The sequence below is a fragment of the Ursus maritimus genome, unplaced genomic scaffold, assembly GCF_017311325.1.
Source record: "Ursus maritimus isolate PB19 unplaced genomic scaffold, ASM1731132v1 scaffold_7, whole genome shotgun sequence".
In the NCBI taxonomy this organism is placed as follows: domain Eukaryota; kingdom Metazoa; phylum Chordata; class Mammalia; order Carnivora; family Ursidae; genus Ursus; species Ursus maritimus.
This window is the reverse complement of record NW_024426885.1, coordinates 16,650,914-16,665,326: the sequence shown is the minus strand read 5'-3', so window position 1 is coordinate 16,665,326 and position 14,413 is coordinate 16,650,914.

Below are 14,413 nucleotides of genomic sequence, written 5' to 3'. Positions count from 1 at the left end.
ATGTTTTTTATTTCCAGCACGCCATTGGCAATCTGGGCCCCTCTTCAAGATCCTTACTTCCCTCTGCTTTGTGGGTCGTTCACGAGTATCTTCCAGAAGCTCGTACGCATCGAGCCCACCAGAGAAAACATGGCAGCATGGCTTTGTAGGATGGGGGTAAGCCAGCCAACGGGCGAGGCACGAGATCCTGATGTGTTTCTGCCTTAGATTACAGTAGCCGGCCCTACAGCCCACAGACTGTGGGTACTGAGCCTTGTGCCCTCCAAGAGGCGGTGACAAGTGCTTCCGTGTGCTAGAATTCACTGCAGTGCAGCCCGTGAAGGGATCCCTAGCAAAGCCACTTCCTTGTTTTCAGGCGCATCATCTTTCTCCGGATACGGACTTACTTACATGCTTAAGGTATCAGCCCATGTGGTTCCTAGTTCGCACTGTTTTAAGTGACCCATCACGCCAGTATCTCTTACACTCTCTGACTCTGTGTCATAGCGATGCAACCACTGTTTGCCCTTTCAATATTTGTACACACATATTTCTTCAATGCTTCAGGATGCTTGGAGCTAAGCAACACCCACACGTCTTGGCTGATGATTCAAATGCTAAAAAACCGTTAAATGCTATCTTTTACAGAGAGAAAAACAGAGCTCTGAGTCCTATGGATTAAAGCAGTGGTTCACGAATTTTTATCTGCATTAAGAAGCACCTGGGGCCCTTCCTCCTTAAATACAAAAGCAAAAATGCCTGAAGACTGCAAATTCCCAGAATCCACCCCTAAATATATGATTTAGGTCCAAGAATGTGTCTTTTTTTTTTTTTGTAAACTAGAGCCCTAGGTGACTGTGAGAAAGGCCCACAGACCATGCTCTGAGAAAGCCTAGAATGGGGGAGAACTGGTTTAGCTCTTCCCACTCACTTACTAAGCTGCCATCTGGAGTAATTTCTGTCTAAGCTCAGAAAGAAACCCTTGAGGAGTTAAAAAACCCTTTTGTGAGTGAACTAAGCATTACACAGTGGAAAGTTTCTGAAAGCCTTGGGAAGAGATAATGGCAAATGCTTTGTTTCAAAAATTGGCCTCATTTCATCATCTGGTTACTTTCCCCTTCTCCCTCTCCTTCTTCCCCTTCCTGTTCTCCCCACTCCCTTCCCCTCCTCCCTTCTTTTTTTCCTCCTCCTCTTCTTCCTTTTCCTCTTCTCTTCCCCTCCTCCTCTTACTCCTCCTTTTTTGGTTCATTTAGGCACTATATTCTTTTCTCCTTTCACCCAAACTCTTTTCCCAGAAACTGTTGCAATCTCCGTCAGGTGACCATTTTTAGAAGACGTAGTAGGTCAGTATCAACTCCTAGCAGAACTTGGAGGAGAGATTCAGAACTCCCAAAAAGCCAAGAGGCCACCCTCTCCAACAGCTTGGCATTGGCTGGGAATAAATCCCCTTTCTCACGTTTAAGATAGCCGTGATACATGGGATGCGAAGTGGCAGAGGAATTCAGTAGCACACCGTTGCTCAGATCCTAGCGAGGGAATCTCCCCGTCAAGTCCACTCAAATACAACACCCCCCCACCACCCCCCCACCACCATTACCAGGCACACCTGCCACAGTCCACAGTCACCTGTCCCATCGCAGTCAAAGCCATCACACACAGGTGCTAAGACACTGCCTCCATGGAAACCTCCAAGAGCTGATCATCGAGATTAGTCACCAGGGTAACAGAGCCTAGGAATGGAGCAGAGCTTTTGAAGTAGCAGTTGGGGAATGTGAGGGTAGCAAGACGATTTAAGAGGTTGCTAACACAGACAAAGCTATTTACAAGCAAGGGCTTTCATTCTTTTATCGGTGAAGCAAACCAGCTGCCCTTAGTCTTGACACTGTAATCTCACCAGTAAAATGGCAGCCGGTTAACAACATCCTCTCTCACCAAGCCAGGAAATGATGAAAAAAATGTCTCCATGGACCCCTTTAGGGATAAACAGAGGGAAATGCTTATTATCTCTTGAACATTTAGCTGTGTGGTTGGGAAGAAAGGAGTTGCAAGAATCGGCAAACATTAACAGTGGGGTTTGAACCCTGGCAGTGTTTGTAGCCATGCTTTTTGTGGTTAGAACTGTCTCCAGAGAATAACTGGGAGAGGGAAAGGAAAGAGAGAGGGAGACAGAGAGAGAGAAATGGAACTTTTAAAAGCTACTATTTTTTTCAAAAGCAGAATAGCTCTGTCTCCTTGTGACACCACAAGGGGCCATTGCCTGGTCTTGCCTTTCCTGATTGGGAATAGACCCATTTTCCCTCTGGAAACGTGGCTATCTTAAGCCTATAGAGGGAATCCTGGATGCATGGAAGGGAATGGGATGTAAAAGTTCTCTCCTATGAGTAGAAATGAGCAGTTCTTACTCAGGGCCATTCAACTTCTGTATGTTTCAATTTCCAATTCTCCCCATAGACACCTCAAACCTTTAAATACATGCTTTTCTTTGATGCCTCTGGAACCATCACTTTAGTCTATGTAGGGGAGGAGCAGATACTGCAGTGTATTATCCATCCATGGCATCACCAAAGAGGTTCCATAGTTCTGCCAAAGCCTGTTAATGCCATGCATCATGAAGTTGAATCTGGAAATTGCATTTCTGAACCATAAGTCATCACTTGGCGATTGATATAACACCTAAGTCTTACCAATTACCTGTACCAACATCTGGTTTATCAAAATGAATAATCTGCATCTGTGGGATTGTTCCGTTCCTGTGTGTTCACTATACCCTGCAAATACTGAAGAATGAATGTGCTTTGCTCTCTCTTTCCCCCACTTATTGACAGCTGTTCTGTTGCTGTGGGCACCTGGCCCTATTTTAGAGTTAATACAACCATATTACAGTTAATACCATTATAAGGGACTGATTTCCCATTGCTCCACCTCCATGGTCCCATATCTAAGCTGGTGAAGTTCTGCTGTTTATATACAAGAAAGGTGAACATTAAGTGAGAAATACACAAAACATTTTCTCATCTGACAATTTAATATTGTAGAACAGATTCGTTGTAATAATTAGCTTGATAAATACCATTATATCTAAGCCCTGGGAAAGCATGAAGCATTCTGGAAAAAAAAAAAAAGAAACTGAGCTGAAAGACTCACAGAATTGTAGAGGCATGATCTAGAGAGCAATCAGCTCTCTCCACTGTAGTGGAAGAAACTGAGAAATGAGACCAGGTTTCATTAATTCAGAGAAGTGAATTACTTTGCTAAAGGCACAGAATTAGTGGCAGAATCAGGCCTAAATGATAGTCTCTGGACACTAAGCTAAAAGTTTTCGTTACTACATCCGATGCATGAGCAATATTTCTTCTCAAAGAGTCCTCCATTAATTACAGGTTGTATGATGATGATTTTTGCAGAGCTAACCCCTGGCCCCTCAGATCAACAAGAAGTGGTATTAGTCTTCCCAGCTCATCTGGCTAATTTCACCAGGCTTAATTGGAACTGGAAAAATCCCCCTCTTCCTTTGGTTGGTGGCCATTCCAATCGAAAGGTTTTCATCATCAGAGAGCCATGGTGGAGTGTGGGGTGCTTCATCCACTCGTGTTCATCACTAAAAGGTACTCAAGACTTGCCATTTGTCACTTCAGCTGCTCTTGTCTGGGCTGCTGTAACAGAGACCACCACTCCCCCTGTGGAATGCTGCCGTGGCTTTATCTCCTGGATTTTCCAAGTGTGAAGACTAATCTCATATCATCCTGTCCCCCAAACCTCCGGTCAGTGGCTGCTTGAGGTTTCTCATTCATGCACGGATCTGTTGCATAGTTGCTGGGGCTTGTATTTGCTAGTGGTATCTACAGCACATATGTGGTACCCACCACCCAGAAGGTGCTCAGTAAAGTGTTTTCTGAATGAATATTTTGATGATAAAACAAGTAGTATATAATTAGAAGCATTTTGTTTGAACACAGTGCACTCCACCACAAAACCATCACGCCCTTAATATTCCTGTGTAATTTTCCAAATCACTTATTGCTTCCAAGAGTTTTTACAAAGAGAAAATCATGAAAGGCAAGATGGGAAAGATGACAGAGATTTCATGCTGTCCAAGGAGAAGCAAGACACAGGACCGGTGGATTATAAAGGAAAAGTAATAATATTATGGAGCTAAGATACAAGGAGAAATAACGGCTTGAGGGATGATAGAAAAAGGGAAAAAGGCTAGACTCAGAAAATAGCCATGGGCTGAGAATGTCTTTGGCTGAGAAAATTGGGAAAATACACAATGCAAAAGTCCATCAATAACCTAGAATATGGTGGCAGTGTAATTTTTAATGTCGCAAAGTTGATTATCCTTCTCTGGATTTGTGTATGTGTGTGTGTGTCTTTATTCCAGGAGAGATGGGAAGGGCACACAGGACCTATGGTGCAATCATGCAGTGGGGAGAGGTTTTGTGGCAGCCACATTCGGAACCATCACAAGCAAGTCCCTGCCAGCCTCCTGATGGTGCAGATTACCAGTGTGACCAACTGGAAAAACCTCCCTGCTGCCAAACTTGGCATTGGAAGGTTGATAAGATGGTGACAGTGCAGTCAGTGGTGGGTCCAAGTTCAGAGACACATTCAAAATAAAGGGGGAAAAACTAAAAAGGAGGAAAGGTGGTAGGTCATTCTATCAGTCTCCTTAACACAGTAAAACGGTTCCCAATCTTCAATTGCCCTGTGCATCCTAAAACCCCTCCTTGATGTCACCGATGTCACCAACAATGCCTTTGTTCTAAACACAGCAGGTGTTTTTCAAGACCCATCTTGATGCTCTGTTGACAACATTCCTCACTGCTGACTCTCCCTTCTTTTGTGATGCCGGATTTTCTCCCTCTGCCTCTCAGGTCGCTCCTTTTGAGTCTCCTCCTTGGCCAGCTGTCCTATAATTTGGGAGCAGCTCAGAGGGTCTCTTCTATCTTCTCCTCTTACTTGATCTACTCTTCTAATGAATTATTATTCCCTTCTCTGCCTCAAGGTACCATTTTTACGCTGGAGACTCTCAAACCTATCTCGAGCCAAGATCTTACAGCCCTGGAAACGCATCCACTGGCTGCCTTCCTGTGAGAGAGCACCGGGGACGATAGTGCTGCAAGCCCAAGCTCCTCCCTGGTCTCCTTCTACCCACACTGGCCTTCGTGCTACTGCTCAGCGAACACCCCTTCCCTCAGCCCAGGTCACCTCGTCAGGCTTCTGAGCCTCATCTTTGATTCTTTCCTCTTCCTTGGATCACAAATATTTACTGATGTCAGTATGTACGAGAGACTGTGCTAGGCGGCCGGGGATGGAGCCGTATATGAGTCAGAATGGTCCTTGCTCTCGGGGAGATTACAGCCTCGGGCACTTCTCACTCTCACCACCCACCCTGCGAACACCGTGCTATTGTTCTTGAGACAGCCCCCTTCTCTCTACCAGACGGCTACTCTCCTCTGAAAGGGTTGCATATCCCTCATTTCTTGCCTTGATTGCCTCAACTGTTTCTTAACTCATTTCTGTGAGTCAAGGCTTGCCTTTCCAAATCATTTCCACAATACAGGGGAGAGAAATCTGCCTAAAACCAATTTTTTCACACTATCTCTGCTTAGCATACTTCAGTGGCTCCTCCCCGCTCTTAGAATAAAGGTTAAACTCGTTAGATGGCTAAACGCAAGGGCTTGGCCAAGGTCTGTGGAAACACAATATCCCCTGAAGTCTTTAAATATTCATTCAACATTGTTAATCAGAAAAAAAATGATTCTATTAATAAAAAATTGAATATCCACTTCCATCTGAAGTTAGGAATTTGCCATATGCATTGACTATGACATGGTATTTTTTATGCATACGTGTTTTTCATACGTATAGAAAACTGGATCGTGCACTATATACTGATAGGTTATGTAACCCAGTCTTCTTATTTTCATGTCGTGGATGTCTTTCCGTGTCATTAAACATTCTTCTGCCACATCAGTTGATGACTCCACAGTGTTTTATTGGTCTATCTATTTTTAAATTTGATCTTTTCCAAACTGATATATGCACAGTTTAAAAAATTCAAATAGTATTAAAGCGTTTATAATAAAAAACAACAGCACCCTATGCCACCTGTCCCCATTTCAGCCCCCATTTCTAGAAGCAGCCATTGAAGAATATTTTAGCTGCTGCTTTTCTAAATTTACCTCTATATTTCCAAATAATATGGGCATGACACTTTAAAAAAAAAGATTTATTTATTTATTTTAGAGACAGAGAGAGCACGAGTAGGGGACAGGCAGAGGGCGAGGGAGACAGAAAATCTGGAGCAGATTCTGTGCTGAGCCTGGAACCCGACGCAGGGCTCAATCTCATGACCTCAAGATCACAACCTGAGCCAAAACCAAGAGTCAGAACCTTAACCGGCTCTGCCACCCCAGGTGCCCTGACGCTTTTTTTTTTTTAATTGATCCATCTATTTCACCTATCAACTTACAGGGTGATGTAGTCAATCATTCAACAAATATATATTATTCACAGTGCCGGGCACTGTTCCAGGCAATGAGCAAAAGTGACAAGATCATTGCATTCATGAAACTTATGTTCTAGAAGAAAAGCAATTATAAAGCAAATAACTAAATAAAACAATTTAATAAACTGTTATGTATTACAAAAAAATAAAACATGGTAGTAGAGATTAAAAAGACTGACTTCAGGTAGGGTCAGGAAACATTCTGAGATGGCATCTGAGTTGAGTTGTATGGTGACGATCTATGGCAAGAGCTGTATTCATTAGGATATGGGTTGGGTGCATGTGACAGACCCTGCGATGGCTTAAGGACGTGGAGTCTATTTTTTGCCTTATATAAGAGCCCGAGGGTAGGCCTTCAAGGAGCCCAGCCTCCTTCTAGTTTCTTGCTCCCCATCTCTATGGTCCGAGATCGCTGCACCACAGGTATGTTTCAAACAGCAAGATGGGGGGAGGAGAAGGGCGCATCCCCTTTCTATAAGAGCACAATTCAGAAACTTCCCATCTCTTCTGCCTACATACTTTTGGCAAGAATGTAGTCACAAGGACATACCTAGCTCCAAGAGAAACTTGAAATGTGGTTTCTCTTCTGGGCAGTCGTGAGCTGAGCTTAAGTTCTATTCCTGTGGAAGAAGAGGAGAACGGGCGTCGGGGACTGACTTATTCTCTGCCAAAAGAACACGTCACACAGAGAAAAGATCAGAGGCAAAGGCCTTGAGGAGAGAAAGGCCGTGACTTGTTTAAAGAGGAGAAAGCAGCCAGTGCCAAGCCACGGTGGCTGCAAGTGGGAGAGCTGGAGGATATGAGATCAGGGAGGCAGACAGGGACCGGGTGACGCGGGGATTGCAAAACCACAGCAAGGAATTTTGCTTTTATTCTATTGGAAGCGATGGGAGAGCTTTCAGCGGGGAACTGACGTAGCCATTCTCTCGCGCACTGTCCCCTTCCCCTGTTCCTTCCTGGCACCCTGTCATTGATTTCGATGGAATCATTCATCACTATACACGTTACCACGAATATGCAAATGTCGTTCGTGGCAGAACCACACAGTCTACTAAGGGCCCATTTCCTTTCTTGGACAGCTTTCAGTTTGCCTCAAGTGAACGATACCACTAGTGTTTTGCTCACGTCATTATACACACACCATGCACACAGATCCGTGGCTTCAATTCCCTCAGATCCTCTCAGACGATCCATCGTCTGTTCTGCCCAGTGTACTTTTCTCTGTCTTCCAGACATTTCTTGCCGCAATCTCTCATCCACCCAGGAGATTATCCTTGTGAGTTGGTTCCTTTTTAATATCTTTACTATCCTGTGAAGGAAGCTTGGGATAGAGAGAAGAAAAAAGTAAGCATGCTCCGGCCACCAATTCAATCGAAATTTCATTAACGTTTTAGCTTAAGAACTCTCTCCTTCGCGATAGCTTTTAACTTGGTAAAATACATTGAAAATGAGACTCCCCTTCAGACGTTTTTGTGAGACCGCAGAAAAGATTCAAAGCTTTGTCAGGTTGTTCCTTTGAATGGGACTGAGTGCCAGGAGGGGACGATGAGCTGCCTGGGCTTTCATCCGGCTCCGCTCCTCTGTCCTTGGGCCCCCAGCCTGGACACCGTCCCTGCCCACGCCGTCCCATTCCCACTATAATGTATTATCATGTCTCGTTTGCCCCGTGTATTCCTCTCACCCTGGAAAGGCAGGCGTCTCTGTCCTGTTGGTGTTTTTGAACCACTCGGCTTATGGCCTCAACGACTTTGGTGGACACTTACCTACTTCTTGGATGTCTGGATGCGATATACCCACCTCTTCCTCGAGAGGAAGCTTTTACTCATAACTACGTGTGATTTTTTTTTTTTTTGAGATGTCAATGCCGCTCTTAGCTTTATCTTCCCTCTGAGAATCCCAATTTTCCTCATGTGTAAAAGCCCACCTCGAATGCTACCTGGCCCCTGAGGACTTCCCTAAGGAATCCAACCCCCTTCCTCTACTCAGCGTGGTCAGCGTCTCACCCTTAATTAGCACCCAGTAAGTGTTTCCTGAATAAATAAATAAAGTCATCCAATGAGGATTCAAATACATTTTTGAATATTGTGTATTTTTAAAATTTCCAGCTTCTATCGTTTCATGTTTAGCAGCTGACGAGCTAGCATGGGTAACATCAAGCTCCATTCCCAGCCTAGATGCAGACACGCAGCAAGAGGATAGTTAACGTTTTCTTCGACTGTTTATTTGGCACAGCAAGGATAGTGTAACCAAACCCATCTGTTCCCTCTTGCCCGGGGATTTCGAATGGTGACACAAAGAACTTTATGCTGAACTTCTAATGACTCCCAACTTATGTCACCTGTTCTTTGTCAGAAACTTGTTAAAATTTTTAACACAGATAAATAAATTACGAGAGCACAACCTGGAAGAAGTATAGAGTTCTTACATAAAAGTCAACAGCTCTGAAACAAGAAGATAAGTTTCTTGGCTGATTATTCTCATGACATATGAATAGCTGAGTTGTTTAAAACAGTATGCTTTTATTATGGACTTAAAGGAAAACTTGATGTTAGCCAGGAATTATATAATTATAGGATTCAGGGCTAAACGGGACCCAGATAAGTTATTTATTTCGTTATCTAGCTTTCAGAGAAGATCTTAAATAGCATGCTGCAATTTTAAAATATAAAATCTGGGTAAAGGTTTACGGTTATATATCACGTCAACATTGTGGGCCATTTTTATAAACGGCTGTGCTTATTCAAGGTCAGCTGGTGCTATCCACCCTGATACTTAAAACCCTCCTATCTTAAATCCTCCTTTCTAACTTATAATTAGGATCATTTTGCTTCCTTTCCATAAGCTAAGGCAGTAAGTCTGTCTTACCCGCACTGCATATAACCACTCCACGATACCTGAAATGCTGCTACGCCTTTTAAATTTGCCCTGTCACTAATTCAAAAAATTCTTATTGGACCAAAATTATAGGCATATAATCATTAAACACCATCATTTTCTAGCAAATCAAAGTCAAAGTCTATAAAACTGGCTATTTTGCTTAGGCTTAATAACACATTTAGAACTTCCATGGCACTGAGCTTTCTGGGCGGTATCTTCTTTCAAATTAGCGAAAAGATGCTCAATATAAGTCGTCATTAGGGAAATGCAAATAAAAACCACAATGAGATACCACATCGCACTCACCAAAATGGCTATAATCAAAAAGACAGACAATACCAAGTGTCGGAGAGGATGTGGAGAGGCTGAAGCCCTCCTGCGTTGCTGATGGGAATGTAAAGTGATGCGGTACTCTGGAAAACAATTTGGCAGTTCCTCAAGAAGTTGAAACACAGGGACCGTGCGACCCAGCGATTCCACCTCTAGGTAAATGCCCAAGAGAAATGGACACAAACCTGTACAACATGTTAAGAGCAGCATTATTCATAATAGCCGAAAAGTGGGAACAACTCACACGTCCAACAGATGAATGGATGACCAAAATGTGGTCTTTTCTAACAGTGGACTATTTTTAGCCACAAAAAGGAATAAAGTATTGATACATGCTACAACGTGGATGAAACTTGAAAACATTATGTTAAGTCAAAAAACCCAATCACAAAAGAACACACACCCCATTCCTTTTATATGAAATGCCCAGAAGAGGTAAACCTATTATAGAGCCAAAAATATTAGTTGCTGCCTAGGATGGGAGTGGGGGGTGGGGTTATGGGGGAGAGGGAGGGGAGGACTGGGGAGTGACCGCTCACGGATATGGGATTTCTTTTTTGGGTGATAAAAATAATCTAAAATTGGTTGTGATGATGGCTGCACAACTCTGTAAATATACTAAAAACCATTGAATTGCACACTTTAAATGAGTGGATTATTTGGTATGTGACTATATCTCAATAAACCTATTTTAAAAAACCCAAAACATACCAGAGTTGAGCACTCTTTCCATGCATAAAAGACACTCATAAAAAGAAATTGGCTGATGTAGCAAAACCGGGGTATTTGGCTTTTATTCCCCTTCCAGACAAGGTTGCTGTTAGTTCATTTACAATTTTATCTACTTATCCTGTGCGATATGTAATCAGAGCTCGGAGCCTCCACAGGAAGTCTGTAACTGTTCTTTCAAGCAAACTTAAAAAAACAGTGTAATCACATTATCTAATCCTGCACTAAAGCACTGCTTTGATGCCATTTTACCATCTTAAGCTCTGGCTTTCCATTTTGAAATACCAGAGGGGCTTATACAGCTCATGTAATTCGACTTCACGAAACTTTTTCTCATTGAAGAAAACGTCTATCATATTTAGGATGAACCGGGGTTCTTAGGTGTTTTTAAGTCTGTAGGCTATCTACAACACTCTATGGGGAGCTACGCCATAGAATGCAGTCCCAAACGGACAGCAGCTCTTCTATAACCAGGTTTCATTTAAATTAAATGAGCTTCTTAAAGAGAAGTTCAACTGATCACTCATGAATTATTTACATGCTGTTTCGTGTTGCTAAATTAGTTTCTCGTGTATCCTTTCACCAAGTAGCTCATACATCTCCAACCTACCCCAACCTCTCCTTTCTTAAGATACAAAACCGCACAAATCTGACCTCTGAAGTATTTTACATATATGAGCTTTTACTCTGCCCCCTAAGGAAATTCTAAGCTTCTCCAAGGCCAGGACCTTGTTTTAAACATCAACACCTTACAGAGACCCCATAATTACAATGTGTTTGTCAAGGTTCAAGGCTTGGCCTCCTTCTCCTGTTACGCTCTAATTCATAGGCTGACATACTATTCAATGCATGGTGTGTGTATGGATATCTAACTCACTTTTTCTTCATTTCCAACACATAAATTTGTGTCGACTGCCCCGAAATCTTCAAAAACTCTTGATTTTCTTCAGGATAGCCTCCAAACAACATAGTATGGCTCTCAAAGGTCTTTGCCATCTTCCCCCACCTACACTTCCTAGACTGAGCTTCACACACCACCACCACCACAGCAGTGCTCAACCCAGGACTGTGACCTGAGCCGAAGGCAGACGCTTAACTGACTGAGCCACCTGGGTGCCCCTAGATTGAATAGCTCTTATCTTAATTTCCATATAACACCAAGAATAGTGTGGAGCATATAGCAGTTAATCAACAAATTATATTGATTGATAAAAGTTCTTGGAGGATTTAAATGCTCAATGACTGATTTTAGTGACAAACTAAAGTGATACATCTTGACAAAGAAAAGCTGCTTCTCTGAATTGTTCCCGCGCCGAATCAGACCTAAGTAACAGATAAGTTTTAATGTACCGAAAACAGTCAACTGAGTAGTTTCAGTATTTTTTTTTATCTTCAGTGGTTCTTCTGGAGTGAAACTATTTTCACCTGAGGAAAGCACGTGTAAGAATTTTGGACGTCAAATTCTTGGAATGTGGATGGATTTTTCACTGTCTATTCAAGATTCATCCAAGCACTTACATTTATTAGAAATGTCTCTGGACCCGACACTGAAAAAGGTAGATCATAAAATGAATATGAAAAGCCCTGCCCTGAAGGTGTTTACATATCCTGGGGGACAAGTCTCACAGGAATCTGGGTTTTGGTGCCTTAGTAAAACAGGGACTAATTAGCTCTATGCTGACGAATCTGCAAGTTCTTTAACATGTACACTCTTCAATTCAGATTATAATACTTAGGTTTCAATGTATATTAAAAACAAAGCTATAACAGTATTTTATTTAGAAAACCACTTTGGATTCACCAGAACAGCAAAACACATAATTAGATGCTGTGAAGCAGGGCCCGGGAATAGGGTAAGGCAAGAGAGTTTCCTAGTGTAAAATGTAGGGAGGCTTGGGGCGCCTGGGTGGCACAGCGGTTGAGTCTGCCTTCGGCTCAGGGCATGATCCCGGCGTTATGGGATCGAGCCCCACATCAGGCTCCTCTGCTAGGAACCTGCTTCTTCCTCTCCCACTCCCGCTGCTTGTGTTCCCTCTCTCGCTGGCTGTCTCTCTCTCTGTCAAATAAATAAATAAAATCTTAAAAAAAAAAATTAAAAAAAAAAAAAAAAGTAGGGAGGCTCTCCCTCCCCAGGCCACGCAAATGCAGGGTCAGCCTTGAGAACCAGTGCCCTTGTTTAAAGCACGCACCCTAACCTCTCCTGCTTCATCCTAGTTCTGGACCAGCTATGAATATTTAAGAAAATAATCATTTTGTGTTATACTCAGTTTTGTAGACTTGGTACACTCTATAACAAAAGTTTTACAAATTATTTCTGGCTCACCAAAAATGGAACTGTGAAATCATGGGAATGAGACCTATGAAAAGAGCAGGTCTACTTTTTGGAGGAAGGGGTAGATATTAAGGGAAAGAGGCAACATATTTAGCATATTAAAATGACTGCCAAGTTAAAAGCTTCCAACTATTCGGATTAGAACTAATTCTTATACCTAAACTGTTCTACTATTATCTATAACCAGTAACTTACAGTTTTGCTGGCTTCAAACAACTTTTTTTTTTTTTTTAAGATTTACCCATTTATTTGAGAGAACGAAAGCGTGGGGGGAGGGGGGTGGGGACAGAGGGAGAGGGAGAGAACATCTCAAGCAGACTCTCCACCCAGTCTGCAGCCTGACATCGGGCTGCATCTCAGGACCCTGAGATCACGACCTGAGTGGAAACCATGAGCCAGAGGCTCGACCAACTGCACCACCGAGGTGCCCCTCAAATAACTTTTTTATTGGAATTTTTCTAAGATCAATATCAAATGAACTGAATGAACAGTAATAAAACCACCAGGAAGGTTACAAGCCAACAGTAATATTCCTTCAAGACCGATTATTTCGAGGATTAGTACTCGAAGATGATTCCCTTCTTAGTTCCTTAGTCTATTTATTGATGGTTATTTAGGACCACATAAGGAAATTCTGGATGCATTTGGTTTGTAGGACTATAACTCAGTAACTGAACACACCGTGAACTTAAATTTGTTGTTCTAAAAACCCGCTTCGTATTTAGGTACATTAATAAACACAGAATCAGGGATAAGTGATTTAGGTTTCAAAGGGCATTGACATCAAGTAGAAAAGATTTTTCTGTGACACTGAAGTCATGACAACCTGGAATCAGTCTGTCCAGTGTCACTGCCTCTGGGAATTCAATGCTCAGTGTCAGGTAAGGTGCTGAAGCAGAAGGTTCTGAAAAGTTCCAAGTACAGATATAGTCAAACGTTTTCCTCTGGGCTGGCTTAATTCTATTTCTTCCCTACACGNGTTTAGGATGTTCAAGAGCTGTCATCCATTTATTTTGGGTTGGTGGTAGGTTTCTTCTTCTCTCGTTTCACTTTAAAATTGAAATTTTTTATCTACCAAAGTGTGAGGTGTTGGAACGAAGAATTTCAGATATAGCTCTCGACGGAGCCTCGGGAGGTTTGGCTGTGATTGTGACTTATATTTAAAACTCTCTGGGGTGGTCCCTAAATGAGGTTCTGCGTGTTCTGCGGCAATGGCAGCAAACGCAATCACTCCGAGCTGCTGTAAATAGTGCTGTTTGTGTAGAAAGAGGTTTTTTGCATTGGATGAGAAAAAGGCTGAGGCTGCCCTTAAGTAACACACTTGGATTTCAATGTCAAATCTCCAAAATCATGAAAAATCTTTTTATCGATGAAAAAGGACAATTCCAAGAAAAAACTATTACTCAAATAATAAACTAAAATGAACATAAATGACTTGACCATCTCCCCAAAATGCCTGTTTTTGTGGACTGCACAGTGTTCTAACTGTAACTTGTAACAACTTACGAAAAGTTTAAAACATCGAAAGCCTGAACAAGTTAAAATATTCTAAATGTGTAACTGAAGTCAACTGAGAGCACAGTTAAACTGGATTTATTACCGCTGTGCCCCTCAAAGCTGTTCCTCCCTTAAATGTGATCCCGATAGCCTTTACC